The 17,145-nt window shown below is 43.2% G+C and overlaps 1 long non-coding RNA gene across 1 annotated transcript; it reads right to left on the reverse strand.

The window, feature by feature from the left end:
* Nucleotides 1–2,442: 2,442 nt before the first annotated feature.
* Nucleotides 2,443–6,264, reverse strand: LOC142826851 (uncharacterized). Its single transcript, XR_012901118.1, has 3 exons — nt 6,061–6,264; nt 5,261–5,292; nt 2,443–3,664 (listed from the first exon to the last, which is right to left on the reverse strand). It is a non-coding gene; the product is annotated as an uncharacterized LOC142826851 (long non-coding RNA).
* Between the last annotated feature and the right edge of the window lie 10,881 nt (nt 6,265–17,145).

Below are 17,145 nucleotides of genomic sequence, written 5' to 3' on the forward strand. Positions count from 1 at the left end.
TGAAACTGAAGTCTAGATGCGGTTCTTTCGAAAACAGGGTACTTTTTTGAAAGATCCTGTAAACTGTCTACACTGCAGTTTCAATTTCAAAAGAGCGCTTTTTTGAAAGAGCGCCATTACGTGATTATGCAAATGAAGCATGAGATATTTAAATCCCCACTTCATTTGCACTTTCAAAGTGCTTCATTTACATGCCTCTGCTGAAAGAGGGATATAGTCTAGACATAGCTTGTATCTGCAAAAACAACAAGGAATTCTGTGGCACCTTAGCCCGGGTTTATACTAGGGAGTTATTTTGAAATAACTCCCCTTATTTTGAGATAACAAGCAGAGCATCCCCACTACCAAGCCCATTATTTCGAAATAAGGGGCTAGTTATTTCAAAATAATAACTCCTGCTTTCCACGAGGAACAACACTTATTTCAAAATTGTTATTTCAAAATAGCGGTAGTGTGGATGTTCCACTGCCGCTATTTTGAAATAACTACTCCCCAGAGTCATTCAAAGTAATTACTTGCCAGTGTTTCCTGGGGCTCTAAGTTGAGGTAGTGTGTCCACATTAAGAGAGCCTGACTAATTTTGAGGCTTCCCTGTAGTATGGACACACCATTTTGAAATAGCTTTTTCAGGAGTAACGATGTCAAAATAAGTTATTTCAAAATTATTTTCTGCTGTAGACATGCCCTTAGGCACTAATAGATGTATTCCATTTCAGGTGAAATTCATTTGCAAATTCAATACTATCCATTTAGGATTGAATAAGAATCTTAACTGGTTAATGCATTACAAAGACAATTTCCCCTCTCTTGATAGCCATATTTCCATGTCAATTGTTGTGAATAAGTCACTTCCACCCTGACTTGATTAGCCTCATTTACACAAGTACCTTCTTTATTTTGTTCTGTGTATACACACACACACACACCTATATCTATATCTATATCCTTGTTTTTTTTTAACTAGGTAGGTAAATCATTTCAATGATGTATCACTAATTTTCCCCATTTGTGGAAGACTAGCCCTATACACTATATAAGGTTTTGAGCCAAAACTCACTGAAGTCAATGGAAAGATTCCCAATGAGTTTTGCATTAAGTCCAGGGAAAATAGCATAGTTCAGTAGTTTAAGACATGTTGAGCATCTTGATATTTACCACTACAAAAACATACAGTTGTCTAAATACAGTAGACTTCCGTGTAGCCGTGCGGCACGGAGTCCGCACTAGCGGACATTTAAAAATGGCAGCGCCTGGCAAGATGCAAATGAAGCCCGGAAAATTCAAATCCCGGGCTTCATTTGCAACTCCGGTTGCCTACATTACCACCCTAGTTCGAACTAGGGTGGTAGTGTAGACATACCCTCTGAGGTTCACAGGGTGGGAGAGGAGGCTCCCGCTCCTGCCTTGGGCCACTTCCCACCTGGTCCCCTGGGGGCACTGCCCTGGTACGTGTCCGGCCGACTGTCTTCTCCAGGGTGGTGTCTCCACAGTGGGCGACCTCGGCAGTGCCTTCCCTCGCCTTGGCATCCCCACAGGCTTCACTCAGGGTCTCTGGCTGCCACTGATCAGGAGCTCCCTTCTTAGGTCCTTCTCCTCCGACTGCCAGCCCAGACTGAGCCCTTCCCCAGGCTTTTATAGCTGAGCTGCAGTCCAGGCATTCCCAGTAGGGTTGCGGGGGAAGGGCCTCAGCCACCAGGTAACTCTGGCTAGGCCCTGCAACTTCAGGGCGGGGCTGCTTCGCCCCATCACCATCCCATTCTTGAAGTTGCCATTCATGGCAGATAACATTGAATAATGGTAGTTTCAATATATAGAGCTAGTTGAACAATTTTTTGTATGTTATGGACAAAACTTACTGACACTTTTTGTTTGGGGATGTTCCTTCACTGTATTCACTCCTCTTTTTAAAATAACAATATTAAAAGAAAAAAAAGAAAGAGGAGTGAAACAAAGGGATATTCACACAAAAGGTAAACAAAAATAATTATTATTTTTCAGCAAGAAAAAAAAAACATTCAGAATTAGAACTTTTAAAATGCTATTTTCCATTAAAGAATATTTGAAATATTTATTTAACTATTCAATTTAATAGCTTTACTGGACACAAATAATTTGCTGGAAGTTTGTTGCAAATGTGCAAATGATCTATATCTCTAACCTAAAATAACTTGTGTGTCTTTTGTAATTGGTTTGTATCTCTTATAATTGGTTTGTATTGTAGTTTTCTTTTTCATGCGTTAGGTTTTGGAATGTAACTACCCATTTAGAGAAAACAAATCTATAAATAGACATATGTACTTACAATTAAAACTTGACAGTTTTATTAAAAAGAACACATTAAGTCTTAATATTATTTCTAAAAGGTTGCTAAATCCTAACTGTAAAACATGAATTGAGGAAAATGAGTCATTGTGACTTAAATTTGTCAGAGGTGAGAGGTTCTAAAAATACTTTTTTTCCTTAGAAGCAAATTTATGAAATAAATGTACAACAAGAACAAGAATTCAGAAAAGGTAATGCATTTAAAAACAAATGCAACATAAAGTAACACTATTATCTGACCACTTAAAACACAATGGAGTTTTGTATTTCATTTAAAAACATTTTTGAAAAATTGCTAACTGCTAATAAATTTCACAATGTTATTGCAAAAATATGTATAAAATGGTGCTTTTTAAATTTGGGAATGGATAGCAATATGATTATAGTAATTTATTTAATTGACATTCTAGCTGAGAAGCAGTGAAGAAAAATAATGTTTCTTTGAAATGTATGGCAAAAATCAAAGTAAAATAGTAATTATTATGGTCTTGTAGTTTTAAAAGAAACATGGTTATTGATATAATTTAAAACAATTGTTAATATTTGTCATTTGTAATGCAGAGAAATTTTCAAGTTGGTTGTATTATAGTGGCTCAACTTTACATACACTTCTAAATGTGTACTTAATTTCAGGATAGCTGACTGTATGATACAACACCCTAAAATACAATACAGTCTAATAACTATAATTTATTGTAGTAGATCAGTGGTCCCCAACGCGGGGCCCGCGGGTGCCATGGCGCTCGCCGGGGCATTCGTGGGCGCCCGCCGACAACCTGGGCTGGCCCCGCCCCTGGCGCACGGGAGACGCCGGCCCCAGGCACGCGACACGCACCGGTGCTGGGTGCGCAGCGCTCGGGCGGCCTCAGCCCCGGGGCACATGCGGGCGCTTGGGCGCGCGGTGCTCGAGCAGGCGCCGGTGCCGGCCCCAGACGCACGGCTCGGGCGGCAGCGCCGACCCCAGGCCTATGAGACAAAGCGCTCGGGCGGCTCCAGGCCCGGCCTTAGGGCACATGCCGGCGCCGGGTGCAAGGGCATTCCAGTCCCCTGGCGTGCCCCCGGATGCGCGGCCCTGCCCCGGGCGCCCGGCGCGTGAGTGGCCCCACCTCCCGGGCACCCAGGAGCCTCTAAAGGTTGGGTACCACTGTAATAGATTAAGTAAAACATTTGTGCTTCTAGATAAATTCAGATGATGTGCATGAGAAACAGTTGCAGAAAAAGAATAGTAAAACTGAATTCTTGAACTTTGCATGATTTCTCTGTAAGTAGTCATTTCTCATTTGTATTGTGATGATTTCTGCTTCACACAGTTAGCAGCTGACTTTTTTTTCTTTGACCATGCCTATGGGTCACAGCAGATACAGCAGATGGAAACAGGTTAGAAAAACACTGAAGCTGGATCATATTTAATAATGATAATGATTTAGTAGTAAATCTGTAGAATCTTTCAATGCCCATCTTTATAGTATCATTCACATGAAATTTTATCAGAAAGTCTTTTTAAAGATGTCTGCTTCGCAAAACAATATTTAATTGGAATTGTGAAAAATGCCTGTGCTGAAAAATTATCTTGGAAAAGCCCCATGAAATACACATATGGTTGTAGGCCTCCCCAAGCTCCATTCTAGAGTGGACTGACTGATCACACATCTGGCTGTGCTATATATTGGGAATACAAGTCTCAAAGGGGTAGCCATGTGAGTCTGTAACTTAAACAAAACAAAACAGTTGTACTCTGGCACCTCAGGGCATGCCTACACAAGGAAATTATTTTGAAATAAGTTATTTTTAAATAACTCCCAAAATTACTTTTTTGAAATAGCGATATTCCTTATGACAAGCAGGAATGAGTTATTTTGAAATAACAGGTTTGATAGTGGGGATGCTCCACTTGTTGTTTTGAAATAAGGGGAGTTATTTTGAAATGACTCCCTAGTGTAGATCAGGGTTTAGGGACTAATATATATATATATATATATATATATATATATATATATATATATATATATATATATATATAAAATAAAATCATGTGCTTTCGTGGGCAAAACTTACTTCCTCAGACAAGCAGCTAGCTCATTAGCAATATAATTCCTTCCTGACTCCTGTGTCCAATTTTAATTAAAATAGATAAAAACATGACTGTACTAGATAATGGTTTAGCATATTTTAAAAAGTATTTTTCCAGCTGACTACAATTACTTGTGTTACAGCCTGTTTCCCACTGATGGCTCTTGGAGTTGTCCATCTGGTGGCATACATTTATATTTCACAAGCATACAAATGACCCACTGAAGTCTTATTTTTAGGAAAGAGTGTAGGAATTTTGTAATGCATCTGCAGGCAGAATTGAACCTGGGCCTTCTAGAGCCTAATACATGATGAGCCTTTACTACTTTAGCTAAATGCCAGGTGCCTTAGTATTCTTTCTCTAAGAAATCTCAGCACCACTAGGGGGGAAAAATCTACCACACCCAGAAGGTGTGTGGGTTATATGCATATTACATTGTGGTTGCATTATCAAGGGTGAAAGGATTAAAAATTAAACATCCAAGTATACTACATGTACGATGTTCAATTTAAGTTCCAATTCTATCAAATGCTAAACAGTTGGGAGCTGAGCTGTGACGATCCAATCCAGCAAAGCATTTATCTTGATGAACTGGGTTGTTAGGGTCTGTTTTTTTAAATTAGATGTTCTTTATTTTAGACAAGAATTGCATCTCCAGTAAATTGTACCCATCATTTGGTGCCTGCCGTGAATAGCTAGTAAAATAACAGTTACTCAAAAATGAATTAGAAGAACCCAGAAAAACCAAAATAGCCTGCTTATTTTGGGAATAATAGCCCTAACTGCTGTTGGTTATATTAAAAAATAAAAAATGGAGATTATTTTAAGTGCTTTTCCATAAGGTTGTTCAAATAAGCATTTACTTACAAAAACCCTGTAGGAAGAGAGGAAAGCAGGAGCTAAAATAAAACAAAGACATGAACAAATTATTAACTTTCCCCTCAATAAAAAGCTTTCAAAGAGTGGAGAGATGGGGTAAGGTTTCTGCAAAATTCATCAACATTTAGAATGTCGACAAAAGTCAGAGGATTGGTTCCCTAGGATGTTGAACTAGGCCTCAAATCTTTCCCATGGTAAAGCTTTTCCACTGCTTGCTGCATGATGTCAATACAAAACTTTTCCCAAACTTCCTGGAACAGTTACAGTGAAATCACCAGAGACACAAAAAATATCTGGGGTCTCTGCCAACAGCATTCCTCCATGAATACTGGTATCTCCATTTGCTCTTTAGTTTTCTTAATTGGCATTATGCAATTTTAAAGATTTACAGCCAGGGAGATGTGGAAAAATAGGTTAAAAAAATGGCCAAAGTTGAAAGTGACAGCAACCCTTCCACCACACAATGGACATAATTTCTTTCTGCATAATCAAACCAGGTTTACAGCAAATGCTCCTCTTTAGTCAGCTGTGATATTGCAAAAAATCATCAGCTATGCAGATTATATATTATCTGTGGTTTGTATAATGAATGTTTTAATCTGCCGGAGTGACAGAATAAACCATAATTATATACATTTAAGACTGAGGGTATGTTTCCTTAAAAATTGTCTTATTTTAGTCTGAAAATCTCAGCTTCTTAAAACAAACAGTCTGTAGACTACATTATTATTACTCTATATTTTTTGGGGTAATCAAAGCTTCAGTCTAACACCATTATAAAAGAGTACCTCAAAATACTGTTGTTGTGAAAGCCGGTATAGATAATATATGTAATCACCAACATCTGATTCCAGAGCAGATCATTATAAAAGGGTAGCCAGGCTTCTAATTCCTATTGAAAGTGGATGGGAAATGAGCATTCATATGTACCTTTGAAAATCTCACTCAAGTGGGGGAAGGAAACAGGAGAGCCTCTAGAAATTTACCCTGAAAATGGGAATAACTGCTTAGTAAGTATCACCAACCTGGGATGCCAAAGGTATCATGGGAGGATTCCCATGTCTCCTTCCTGTATAAATATTATCAGTCATAGGAAGTGGTCTGTGCTGGGAGAGGGACAGACCTTTCTCTCAACTCCTTCGTGTGCAGAAAAAATTAATCATTAAGCGCACATTCAGCACTTCTTCCCCCCCCCCCACCACTCTGTTAATAGTTTTCTCGAGTCTTGTTATGAAATATATTGTTTTCAACAGATACAGCTAGGTCTGGGTCTGCCTCCTTGGCTACCTTCCTGCTGGCTTAGTTGCTGGCTGCACTGCAGAGTGACTGTATAGTTGGCTCTGCTGCTGTCTGAGTCTGGCTGCTCTCATGCTGTTCTCTGGGGGGCTGAACTTTTCTCCCTCACCCACTATCTTCCTTTCTCTAATTTTGGTTTAGGGGCAACCAGTTCTCCCAAATGAAAGAGGGCCTGCACAAATCCCTCATGACCTCTCTGTGAAGGAGGTTCTGTATAGTTCTGAGACAAACCAAAATCCAACTCACTTAAGGTGCGTGGTTAATTGGTACTAAGCTTTTAAACACTGCTCTGCCACTTGTTTGTTTGAAACTTAGCCTACCGTTGTTTTTGAAATACAGGCAGTCCCCAGGTTACGTACAAGATAGGGACTGTAGGTTTGTTCTTAAGTTGAATTTGTATGTAAGTCAGAACTGGTACATATTGTAGGGGAAACTCTAGCCAAACATTTCTCCCGAGCTCAGTTTTATTCTCCCACACCTCACTTCCCTCAGTCCTTTATTCTCAAGCTGAGGTGTCTGCTGAGAAAAGCCGCTCTGCGTCTCCCTGGTCTGCTAGGGCGGGGGCGCTAGCTTCGCGTCTCCCTGGTCTGCTGGGGGGAAGCAGCTAGTGCGGGGTTGTCTCACCCCGTTTGTAAGTAGGGATCCGATGTAAGTCGGATCCATGTAACCCAGGGACTGCCTGTACATACACAGACATTTCAGAGACGGATGTTGTAAAACATTGGCCCAAGCTTTGCAACCCTCACTCAATCCTTATGTGTTTTCCTCAACAAGGCCTGAATATTGTTATTTATATTGCAGTAGCAATGGTGTTGTACAAACACAGAAGTAAAAATGGCCACTGCCACAAAGAGATACGCAATTTAAATAAAGAAGCATTTGTTGTAGTGCTAAAATCTGCCCCCATTTACAACCAGTTAATGATTGCTGGGGGTCTCAATGCTAGAATTTGGTCCTTAGAAACAAATAATGTAATAAGTATCTTTATAATACAGTAACTGCTTGCTACTCCTCCTTTTGGCACCAACAGGAGCTTTTCCACTGACTACTTTACGTGAAGGATCTGGTCCCCCACAGGTTTTTTTGCTGTCACTTCTTGTTATTCACACAAGCTGTGATTTTTCGAGTGCTCTGTGTGCAAATGTACCTTATGCTCAATTTGTTTGGAGGTGACAGAGCCACAAATTGGCCTGACCATTATCCATTGCACTTTCTAAAGGAAACATAATTCATTAATCTTGAACAGTCAACCACTAGTTGCTCACTTCAAAACTAGTTCAAATTGACTTCCCAAGAGTCCCTCATAAGACAAATCAGAGCTATGAAATTAAAATAAACAAAAGCCATTAGGAAAAATTAGACTGCCTTGCAAGTGAGCTAATAAAGACTAAACATTAAAATTAATATGATTATTTGATGGGAATATAAGGAGGAAAAGTTGGGGAGTGGCTGAAAGCAGTGTTTAAAGAGAGCTCAGCTGTTGCTTTAAAACCCAACTTTTTCATGCTTTTAATCCTGGTTCTTACCGAGGGGAAACCCCCAGACTGAGGCCGAACAATGAGGATTGTTGATGAAAAAAATCAGGACAGTTGGAAGTTATGCCTGCTGTGGGATTGCTTCACCACCACTAAGTCAGACTTTTCCAGTCTGCAACAACTGGATTAGAGACTCTTTCAGAGCCAAGATTGTTGCTAACAGCTGGAGTAAAAACCAGCATTCCCCCCCCTTTTTCAATAGAATGGTCAATTTTTAAATTAGCAGGATATGTTGGGTGAGAACAAAACAAGTTTCCACCTCTTTGGGCTAGCATGCGAAAGGCTTGAAATAAAAAAGTCCATTAAAAAAATATGTCTGATAAATGCTCTCTGCCTTTGGAGAAGTTAAGCTCAGAATATTGACTCCAATGTACCATTATGGAAACAAGATATAGTTTTGCAAAAGATAAATCAGTCCCATGTGATAGGGCTTAAAATTTCACAAATTTCAAATGAATAACAAATCCCATCCATGGCCGTTCCAAGGATTTAGAGAAGTTTATTTACCATCAGCATGGTGTAACTTGACTTTTTAGTGATGGCATAAGAAAGAGATGCCCAAACACAATTTTATGAGCAGAATAAAAGCTATCAGTAAGATTTTATTTAACTTTGTATGACTGTTCTTATGCACATTCTGCTGCTGTTACACATGTCTAGAGCTGGGTGAATAATTCATAAAGAATACTACTTAATGATTTTTTCTATTTTTTCTGTTGATGAGTTGTCTGCAAACACAGCATAAATTCTTTGAAAGAATTCATTTTTCAAAATTATTCACTGATTAGCAAAAAAATTCTTGGGCTGTGCCAAGTTCCCAAGCTGCTCAGTGAGAGTATTTGACACTGAAAATTCAAACTGTTTTATTGCACATGGAGGTCATGATGTACCTTTATGTTTTAGAATTAGATAAGCTTTACAGTTGGAAGGCAGTGGAAAAATTAGCAGTTTTAAACAAAAAACTTTTTCTGTGGCTATTCCATAAAATCCACTTAGAAACATTGCTTCTGTCAAACATTCCTTGCTTGCTCATGTATTCACAGATTCACAGAGTTTAAGGACATATTATGATCACCTCTTTTGACTTTCTGCAAATGCAGGGAATAGAACCTCACCTAGGAGTTCTAATATATCTCTGCAAGAGATCCAGTCTTGGGTTAAAGCCATCAAGTGATGGAGAATCTAAGAACATCTCTAGGCAAGCTGCTCAAATGGTTAATTGCCTTCACTATTAGAATGCATGCCTTAGTTTTCTTGTAAAAGGAATGCCAGAAAGGGTATGAACACTCTTGAAATAAATTCAATTGCAAGTGATAATACATATTAAAAAAAGACTTGTGTACCCTGAATTTACCTGATCCTTCAGCTCAGCAGACTCCACAGAAAAGGGATGGGTGGAAACTGCCTGAATACTTGGACTAATCCTCACTCCTTGGAAAACTGCTCTGGGATATTTACAGCAGACAGCACCTTGAGTTTTAAAGTCTCATTCACCAGTCCTCCACTTGAGTATTAAGGAGCTTATTAATAAAGTCTTTAATGGGGGGAAACAGAAGCACACCAAAGACACAACTACACAGCAGCACTAAAGCAGAAATAAGCTATGCAACTTGAGCTACATCAATTGCGTAGCTTAAGTTGAAAGAATTTATTTTGACTTTTGGCACTGTCTACACAGCAGGAAGTCTGAGTTTGAGCATTCTTCCTCTGACTTTCCTTACTCAGAAGTAAGAGCTACAGGAGTCGGAGAAAAGTCATCCAGCTCAATATTACTTTGACATTATGTCGAAATAACTGCTTGCTGTATAGATACGGACTATGTTATTTTGGAATAACATCAGTTATTCTGAAATAACACTGCTGTGTAGACATATGCCAAAACTGCTGGCACGTGACAATCTCTTTTCAGGCTTTAGGTATTTCAGAGTGGAAGCTTGTTTCGTTAAGCTACTCATTCAATAGTGCTTCAGATTTGTCAGGCACATGGCAATAAATGCCAGACTGGACCTTTCTGTTGTCAAGACTTGAAGTAGAGTTTGCAAGCCTCTTCTCCTTCCTTCAACAGCTCCTGTTCTCATTTCTAAGACTTCCTCCCTACTTTTCTCTCACACTTTTGATGGGTCCCTACGCAGCCTGCCTCCTCCTGCCCCCCATGATGGATGGCAGAGAATAGTGACATTTTGCGAGGGTCACTGAGGGTTAGGGGATGTTATTTTGGAGTGAGGGAAGTAACACATATATCACAGGAGAAGTGTCCATCCTTTCTCCTCTAGTTTTCCAACCTCCCTTCTTCAGACCACATCTTGCCCAACATAGGTAGAGGAGATGGCAGGAGCTAACTACTAAAAAGAGCTTGTTGAAAATTTGTCAGTGATTTTTTTCCCCCCACCAAAATGGTTTCTTGGATCCAGAAGGGACAGGGAGAAGAAACCGTGATCCACACCAGACTAACCAATAACTCAATGATTAGGGTGCTCCACTCACTCATTTAGAATAGGAACTAAGACTTATATATCCCAGGTAAGAGCCCTAACTACTGTGGTATCAGCTGTTGTTCTGGGGTTAGTTTCCCTCCCTTTGGTTTTTGCATAAAAAAGTTTGCAAGGTCTCAGTTTCATCCCACAATGGAATGAATACAAATTACAAAACCCCAAAGATGTCTGTGAAACAGAATTATTTTTTTCTGTCCAGTCTTACTCCTCAATGCTGCCTCCACTTCATTGGTTATGTCATGCTATTGGAACCAATGCTGTGTCTTCATAGACCACTTCAAGCAAAGAGGCAGAGGGGAGTATACAAAGAGGGGAAGGCTCAGCAATAAAGATATAGGAGGTGGGGGCAGTGGTGATTCTTCTCTATTGAGAAAAGAGGTTCATGGAAGCATTTTTTTTAAATTGAGTACTGCTTCCCTTCAGCAAAGCCTGAACCCTGGAAGAGGAGCTCAGTGCATGAATCTGTGCAGAGGTGAGAAAAGTGGATGCAAGTGGTAGAGAAAAAGTGTCTCTCAAGATACATGACAAGAGCGTTTTGGTGAAATTGGTGCCTATTGAACACAGAACTTAGTAGAACCACTTTGCCACAGACTTTGAGCAAGCTTCCTTCTTTTATTTTCAGACCTCCTGCTTTCCAGTGCCTGGGCCTCTTTCTTGTCTATTTTTATTTACCTGTGGAACTCCCTGCCAGTGGAGACTGTGAGGCTTTGGGCTAATCACTGGTGTTTGACAGGGAGCGAGATGCATCCCCACACAGTGCCTGGGAACACATCTGGCAGAGGTGGTCCGGGCTCTCAGATCCCCATTGCGTGGGATATCTCCTGGACGGAACCAGAAGAGTGACTTGGGGGGGAGGGGGGTGTCCTATCCTTGCAGCAAAACTCAGGCGGCCCTAAAGGTGGCCCGAGCGCTTCCCCCCCTTCTCCCTCCCGCTATCCCTCACACATGGTAGCCCAGGGACATGTGTGGCCACAGTGGGGACTTCCCTCGGAGAGCCAGCCAAGGCACCTGGAGCAGGCGAGGGGCTCAATGGGGGCCACAGTCAGAGGGCTGTGACGCTGCGGTTTACCCAAGAGCAGCTGGCTGTGCCTCACAGCCAGGCATGGGACAGTGTGCCGTTCTCCGTGCTGCACCCTTGGCGGAGGTGCGGGCTCTGGCCTGAGTCCCTGGGGTCCTGGCTGGTTCCAGCCGGCATCCACCCTTCCCCCTGGTCCCACCAAAATGTGCGTGAGCAGCACAGTCCTAGGCGTGCCCTGCAGCTGCCTGCCGCGGCCACGTGCTGCTCGGTCACCAGGCTGCACGTGGTTGCACGTGCTGCTTGCTGCCTAATGCTACACAGCCCATGCAGCTCAGGTGGCCTGAGTGACATGCTCTTCCCCTCCCCCCTCCGGGTGCTTGGCTCCTCCCCCCCGCTCTTGAGTGCGCAAAGTGCAAGACTCACCGGTGGATCCTTCCCCGGCCTCGGAGGGGCTGCTGGAGGGGGCTTGCTGGGTGGCGATGCTGGCCTCCTCCTCCAACGCGCTGCTGTCTCCTTCCCCTGCCTCGGTGGTCCGGGTGATGGGGGAGGGGGAGCTTGCAGGTGTCTACGGGCACGTCAGGGGCTTGAGGGGCTGGCTGGCCAAGGATGGCATGCAGCCAGTCATAGTGGGGGCAGGTGTCTGGTCCTGCCCCCCTGCCCTCACTTGCCCGCACGTAGCCCAGGAGCAGCTCCTTTACCTTAGCCCAGACCTGTTCAAGGTTCCGTGCTGGATGTCCGTGCTGGGCTAGCGCCTGGGCCATGCGGCCATAGATGTCGGCATTGTGGTGCCGGGAACTAGTGTCATGGAGGCCCTCCTCCTCCTGCCAGAGGTCCTGGAGGGTCTCCAGCTCCCTGGGGGACCACGAGGGGGCCCGTCTTTTCCGGCCCCTGGGGGCCTCCTGCGCTGGGGGTGCAGGTGGCTCAGCGCCTGGAGCTGCCATGGCTGGCTCAGATGGCTGCTGGGCAGGACAGGGGCACTGTGGCAGACCTCAGGGCAAAGAGCTCTGTGGCACGCTCCTGCCATGTGCGCTCAACAGCCTGCATGTTCTTTAAGAGCTCGGGTTACCAGGAAGTCTGGGGCTCCTATGGGGTCTCCCGGCATCCAAACCGCTTTTTTCTGTTTAGCCTGCTTTTCCGCAAAAGCATTAGCTATCTGTCTACACTGGCCCTTTTGTGCAACAGTTTTTTGCAAAAGGGACTTTTGCCCGAACAGGAGCGGCAAAGCTTTTCTGGAAAAGCGGCTGATTTCGCACAGTAGATCATCAGTGCTTTTGTGGAAAATCAAGTGGCCAGTGTAGACAGCTAGCAAGTTTTTCCGGAAAAGCGGTTGATTTTGCAGAAAAACTGTCCAGTCTAGACACAGCCCTTGGTTACAGCTCAGCATCTGGGTGTAATGCACCTGTGATGGGGCATTTGCCCTGCACTGGCCCTTAAAGGATAAAACCCAGCCTTGTGAGAGGGCTGAGAACAAAGCCCACAACTGAGGCTGATATTGCCCATTAGGGCCCAGCTGTGGGCTGTATAAATAAGGGCTCCAGGAGGCAAAGAGGAACAGACTGACTCTTGCTCTGGATGGGGAGTAGTGGGGGATGTGGCTGCCAGGGAAGTTGGAGGCTTCCTGATACAGAGTAATGCTGGGAATAGTCAGGCAGAGCTAGGGAGCTCTGGTCTGATCTCATTCCTAGGCTGCAGGGCCTGAGACAAGGCCTGAGACTACTAGGGCTGTTAGAGCAGGGCTGGGGAATGGCAGGCAGAGTTGGGGTAGCTCTGGCCTGTCAAGCTCCCAGGCTGTAGGGCCTGAAGCAAAGCCTCAGGGTACAAAGGCTGCAGAGGGGCAGCCAGGGTAGGCAGAGGCTGCAGGTCCACACCACCTTGCCTATGATGAGTGGCTATTTCAGACTACAGTTTGTTCTTGAGGTAGGGGGCTAGATGAAGACTTGCAATGAGTCTCTGAGGCAAGGTGGGTGTAGGGGAATTGGGGGTTCCCTTGGCGGGGAGGACCCCAGAGTATAGAAACTGATAACTCCATGCAAGGGGGCTGAGAGACACTGAAGTGGGCTGGAGCGAGAAGTGAGGACACAGAGGGACACCTACCGGAAGGAGGTACTCTGCTTCCAAGCTAATTCTCGGTGCTAGCAGCAGGAGGTGCTGGGACAGGCACTCACTGCCACATGACAGCACCAATCAGCACAGCTTCTCACACAGTTACTCAGTCTCTAGGGGTATGTCTACACTACCCTGCTAGTTCGAACTAGTGGGGTAATGTAGGCATACCGCACTTGCAAATGAAGCCCGGGATTTGAATTTCCTGGGCTTCATTTGCATAAGCTGGGCACCGCCATTTTTAAATCCCGGCTAGTTCAAACCCCGTGCCGCGCAGCCACACGTGACACGGAGTAGCTAGTTCGGATTAGGCTTCCTAATCTGAACTAGCTGTACTCCTCATTCCACGAGGAGTACAGCTAGTTCAGATTAGAAGCCTAATCCGAACTAGCTACTCCGTGCCGCGTGTAGCCGCGCGGCACGGGGTTTGAACTAACCGGGATTTAAAAATGGCGGCGCCCGGCTTATGCAAATGAAGCCCAGGAAATTCAAATCCCGGGCTTCATTTGCAAGTGCGGTATGCCTACATTACCCTCCTAGTTCGAATTAGGAGGGTAGTGTAGACATACCCTAGGTTACCTGATCTATTCATCCTTCGACTTGCTGAGATGCCTTATTTATTTTATTTAATTTTTAAAAATGAGTCACTTGGGGAATATCTACACAGGACAAAAATCAAATTAAGATATGCAACATCAATTGTGTAGCTGAAAGTCGAAATAGCTTAATTCAGCTTTTGGCACTGCCTACACGGCAGGAAGCTGAAGGAAGAACACTCTTCCTTCAACTTCCCTTACTTGTCATGAAATGAGGGTTATAGGAGTCAGAGTAAGAAGTCCTCCAGCTTGACATTATTTCGAAATAGCTTGCTGTGTAGATGTGTACTTTCGTATTTTGAAATAATGTCACTTATTCCGAAATAATTCTGCTGTATAGACAAAGCCTTTGTGTGAGTAGAAAAGCTAAACTGCTGAAGCAAATTGCTGATTAGGATAGGACACCATCCTCATCATTAGTAAAAGGCATGTAGTGGGTGTATGCATATCGATATACTATGGTGTAATTTGAAGAAAAATCTCTCGACATATTTTTACCTTCCTATGGGTGTTATCTTTCTCCATCTCCTATTTCAAGCCCACCTTAACTTACTAGTTTCTTGGGACCTCCCTGCATGAATCTCTTCCCTACCATGGTCTCTAGCTTTTAAGGCCTACGCTGGTTTCCTATCTCTGTCTGACTAGAATACAGGGATTCTGCTGCCCATGTGTCTGTCCAGGACCAGTAGCAAACAAATAATATTGATAAAAGCTATTACATCTATGCATGTGCAACACATGTTAATCAAACACATGCCACATGAATTGGGCTGGATCCAAGTCACTGAGCTATAGGGATTTACACTTGTGAAGAAGCTGGACCATATCTTAATTTACAAATCCTGGTTTCTATTAAATTTAATTAGTCCCCCCTATGACTTTAAATCCAATTTTTTTTTTATTAAATGTAATTTCTTCCCCTTTGACTTTCATAATAAAGCCACACCCTAGAGAAACATGCCCACTGATTGACTATTACCTCAGCATGCATTCACTTGTTCTGATTAAAAAGAAGAGTTTGATGCAGTTTCACTCTTTAAAATCAATGGAAAAGTAGGACAGTTGGCAGGCAAGGTCCTATCCTGCCATGATCAGCATGTGTCTCAAAACAGGCCAACTACTGCTTATGGTGATGGTGAGTCTCTCATCATGCCCTGAATAATGTTTTCCAGAAGCCTCCCCAATATTAATACGCAGTTGAGTATTTGTGCAGTTAGTAGTAATATGGTGCCTTGTCTAATCAACTTGAGTTCTGAATACAGGCCACATATTTTACTAAGTCTGCAAGGCACCATCAGATTTCCAAGGTACAAGATGGTTATCCAATCCTCCTGAAACCTGATGAATGCTGAAAAGGCTGCTTGTTATCTGAAGAAATTCCCCCAATCCCTTTTCACTGTCAATCACTGCATGGGATTAATCCAAATTTTACTCTTTTGGTCAACTATCCCATTGCCATGCATGTGACACAAAAAGCCAAAAAACAAACACAGAAGGGAAGAACAGCTGCAATGAAAGTCAACCTCTTGTTTGTGATCCAGATATTTTCCTCATCCTGGATCCTAAATTGGTATAAATGAGTGCAGAATACAAGGGAGCTCCACAGGTTTAAACTATCTGAGGTTCCAGCTCTGTATGCCTCTAACTCTGGTGTCACTCTGATGGGACTTGCTCTTCCAGTGACTCCCCTTCCTTATTACATCTTGGTTGAGATCACATACATAATGGTCAATGCTGTGGAAGAGGATAGAGATTTCAAATAATCCTGGGCAGCTATTGGTTTCTTCGTTTTAATTGCTTCTTCCTGCTGGGCTGTCTATTCAGCTATCCTGACTGAAAGGTCACTGCTCTAGACCTCAAGAATGATCCACTTCAGATAGTCCCACCATACTGAAGAAGGAGATTGTCCCTTGGTTTCATAATATCAATCTATATTATTGCTAAAGTGCCTTGCCATACCAAATCTCTTATTAATGGCTCCGCCTCCCTTCAGTCTCAAGTCAAGTAACTCGCATAGTCTGTGGATGGCTTAGGCCACTCTGACATGATAAGTACACAGGTGGCTTCTAGTGTTTGCTAACTAGACTGCAGCAGCCAGACTTTGAGGGTATGTCTAAACTACATGGCTCTGTCGATGGAGCCATGTAGATTTGTTTGTTTGGCAAAGGGAAATGAAGCCGCGATTTAAATAATTGCGGCTTCATTTAAATTTAAATGGCTGCCTCGCTGAGCCGACAAACAGCTGATCAGGTGTTTGTCGGCTCAGCGCGCTATTCTGGACGCTCCCCTGCTGACATGAAAGCCCTTTATCGACCTCCCCGGTAAACCTCATCCTACGAAGCATAACGGGGAGGTCGATAAAGGGCTTTCAGGTCGGCGTGGGAGCATCCAGACTAGCGTGCTGAGCCGACAAACAGCTGATCAGCTGTTTGCCGGCTAAGCGTGGCAGCCATTTAAATTTAAATGAAGCCGCGATTATTTAAATCACGGCTTCATTTCTCTTTGCTGATCAGCCTAATCTACATGGCTCCATCGATGGAGCCATGTAGTTTAGACACACCCTGAGAGAACACTCACAGCTGTTGCACAGATGAACAGAAAAGTTCATTGGCCTTAATCCTCTTCCACAATGGGCTCTGTTTTGAACCATAGCCGTTATCATTCCTCCTCTCTTAGTCTAAGCTTCCAACTAATTAACTTTGCTGATGGCTAGCAAATTGTTCTCTCTGGTATTTTAGGACAATGGCTACAATAGGCTACAAAAAAGCCTCTGGGGATTCTAACATTAAAAGTTGCTTCAAGTTCTTCAGGTCTTGTTATCATTAAAAATTAC

Source organism: Pelodiscus sinensis, chromosome 2 (genome assembly GCF_049634645.1).
Source record: "Pelodiscus sinensis isolate JC-2024 chromosome 2, ASM4963464v1, whole genome shotgun sequence".
Classification (NCBI taxonomy): Eukaryota; Metazoa; Chordata; order Testudines; family Trionychidae; genus Pelodiscus; species Pelodiscus sinensis.